Raw genomic sequence first — 3,417 nt, 5'->3', positions numbered from 1 at the left:
ATTTTTATTTTGTTTTAAATATTTAATTAATTTGTTTGTCAGAGAGAAAGAGCGAGCGTAAGCAGGGGCAGCAGCAGGCAGAGGGAGATGCAGGCTCCCTACTGAGCTGGGAGCCTAAGGCAGGACTCAATCCCAGGATCCTGGGATCATGACCTGAGCTGAAGGCAGGGGTTTTCCAGACTGAGCCACCCCGGTGTCCCTCAAATATCCTTTTTTAAATGTTGGAAACTAAGTTCGTTTTTGTTTCTAACCACAAAAGGCAACAAGTACTGTCTAAAATAAGCAAAGCTTATCTGTTGACAACATATAGCCTGTGAAACTCTAGTTTACCAATTTTGGATAGAAGAACCATTGCCTGTCATTCAGTGGTCCTGAGTATGCAAGGCTTATCAAGAACTGAGCAGCCAAAGGAGGGAGATCAGAGAGTTAGTGTCATTCTTATGCAATACACTTCAGCAGGTGTGTCTGATGCCAGGATCAGCCAAGAGGAAATCTTGGCTTCGTGAGGATTGAAATCCACCTCGAGCCAGTGGTGAGTGAGAGCAGACTTTATTGAGGAGAGCAGATACAGACAGAGCTTCCAGGAAACTCAGAAGGGAAAGGAACATGAATCTTGTCTTTATTTGGGGCCTGGGGTATTATTCAGGATGGTGGTCTGGTGTATGTGTCCTCTAGGGCATCCAGGTACCGATTAGAACAAAGACAAGGGCCCAGATGTTATTCCTTGGAACCAGGGGGTCCTGGAGTTTAGTCTAGCTCTGGTGGTCTGGAGCACTCTAATAACAGCTTCCTCCAGCCATTCTCACCTGGTCCTTCCTTAGATGTTATCTATACTAGAGAAATCATTAACTCCTTGTCCCTTCTGAAGAGGACGTAATGCTATTTGTATTACAATATGTAAAGTGGAGTAGGGTGCAGATCCTAGCAAGAATAGAAGCAGGGAAAAAAACAAAAAGCAGATCTCTATGGAGTCCTTCAGCTTCCCTATCTCAGGTTCCCAAACATAGTTCTCAGGCTTATGCTTCACTCAACAAAATCTGAATTCCACTGGAGCCAGTTACTCCTTTCCTGACTAGAAAAACTACTCTGCTACCCCAAACCACAAGCACTTGTTTATTTTCTTACTTCATGCACAGGTAAGACCCCGTAGGTATAGGGACCAAAGTCTTCATGATGAGGGAGCAGGAGGCTGGCTGAGGACAAAGCAAAAGCTGGCGCCTTGCACCCCCCCCCTTCATCCGCTCCCCTCCATATGTGTAGCATTCCTCAGGCACCCCTGACTGCCATAAAATGATAAATAGTTAACTTGCTGAGATCGCAATCCTGCAAGACAGGAGTCTCCCTTGGTTTGCAAATTTCCTTGAGATTACAACAAAGAAGTTACCTTATCAATAGCCCAATTTCCAAAGACACAGAACTCAGTTCCTCAAGCCTAATGTTACCCTCCCCTCCATAAAAACCGAAGGAGGTGGAAGTAGAAGGAAAAGTAAATAAAGTTAAATTTCTTCTAAACCTAAATCTTATTAACAAGGATGCTTGATAGCAGGAATGTAACATTCCACCAGACTTCCAATTGTCTTTACTTGATAGCAACTAAGCCTTCAATATCCTGATAGTATTCTTTGCCCCAATAACCCTTCTGAACACCCCTTTGTCCTCACCTACCCAACTCCTGTGTATATAACCAACCACTCCTCACAACCCGGGGCAGCCGCATCTCTGCCTGCCCACGGGCCCTGTCCCCGTGCTTTAATAAACCACCATTTTGCACCAACGACGTCTTAAGAATTCTTTCTTTAGTCGTCGGCTCCGAACCTCCTCACCCCACCGAACCTGACTTAGGTTCTGGGACTTCATCATTCATACTACCAGAAATCCAGCATGGCCTAGGATTGATCCTTATTTCAAAGCTGCCTGAATTCCTTTGGTTCATTTCCTTTTCTTTTGCTGATACAGCTATCTTTCTTGCATTTCTGAGCCCCTATCTGATGTCATTAGGTAGTTTTTCATAGTTCTGTGAGGCATACAGTTTTTTTTTAATTGATAAGTTAGATTGATTACCTTCCTATCATTAAAACATAGGCATTTAGCTTAATTGGATGGGAAATAGTTTGTTACTATTAATCCCTAATTAGCTTAAAATAAACTAATGTTCAGATCAGAAACTACTTTGATTTATGTTTCTTATCTTGTCCCTGGTCACTTTTCTGTTCCAAAGAAGCAAAAAGCAGTAACTCTATGCACCTTAGCGTCTTGGGGGTTTAAGTGAGATGGAGGACTGCCTTTTTTTTTTTTTTTTTTTTAAAGATTTTATTTAATTATCAGAGAGAGAGGGGGAGAGAGCGAGCACAGGCAAAGGCAGAGGGAGAAGCAGGCTCCCTGCTGAGCAAGAAGCCCAATGTGGGGGCGCCTGGGTGGCTCAGTGGGTTAAGCCGCTGCCTTCGGCTCAGGTCATGATCTCAGGGTCCTGGGATTGAGTCCCGCATCGGGCTCTCTGCTCAGCAGGGAGCCTGCTTCCTCCTCTCTCTCTCTGCCTGCCTCTCTGCCTACTTGTGATCTCTCTCTGTCAAATAAATAAATAAAATCTTTAAAAAAAAAAAAAGAAGCTCAATGTGGGACGCTGGGATCATGATCTGAGCCAAAGGCAGCTGCTTAACCAACTGAGCCACCCAGGCGTCCCTGGAGGACCGCTTTTAAAAAATGCCCATGCCAGGAGCACCTGCGTGGTTCAGTGGGTTAAGGCCTCTGCCTTCCGCTGGGGTCATCATCCCAGGGTACTGGGATAGAGCCCCGCTTTGGGCTCCCAGCTCAGTGGGGAGCCTGCTTCCTCCTCTCTCTGCCTACTTGTGATCTGTCAAATAAATAAATTAAAATCTTAAAAAAAAAAAAAAAAAAAAAGGCCCATGCTGGGCGCCTGGGTGTCTCAGTGGGTTAAGCCTCTGCCTTTGGCTCAGGTCATGGACTCGGGGTCCTGGGCTCCAGCGCCCCATTGGGCTCTCTGCTCAGCGGGGAGCCTCCTCCCTCCACCCCCCCCCCCCCCCCCCCCCCCCCCCGCCTGCCTCTCTGCCTACATTTGATCTCTGTCAAATTGAAAAAAAAAAAAGGCCCATGGCAGCCCCTACCCTAGAAGGACCAAAACTCCCCAAATAATTCTAATGTGTTGGCAGGACCGTATATACTTCCCTGTAAGAACCTACAAGCCCCGAAACCCCTCAAATCCTTTGGATTTTCTCCAGGACGATTTCAGCACAAAGGGGCCGGCAGTAACAACTTCCTGAGGTGCCTGAGGCTAGGTCTCTCCGCCCGGAGATTGACAGGTCCGTCGGCCAATCGGCAGTCCGAACGAGTCTCCATAGCACCAGTAATAGGCAATAGAACAAGGCACTTTATTTCAGTAGCAAAAACGAGGTCGCAGTA

The sequence above is a fragment of the Mustela erminea genome, chromosome 12, assembly GCF_009829155.1.
Source record: "Mustela erminea isolate mMusErm1 chromosome 12, mMusErm1.Pri, whole genome shotgun sequence".
NCBI classification, from domain to species: Eukaryota; Metazoa; Chordata; class Mammalia; order Carnivora; family Mustelidae; genus Mustela; species Mustela erminea.
This window is presented reverse-complemented; position numbering follows the sequence as displayed.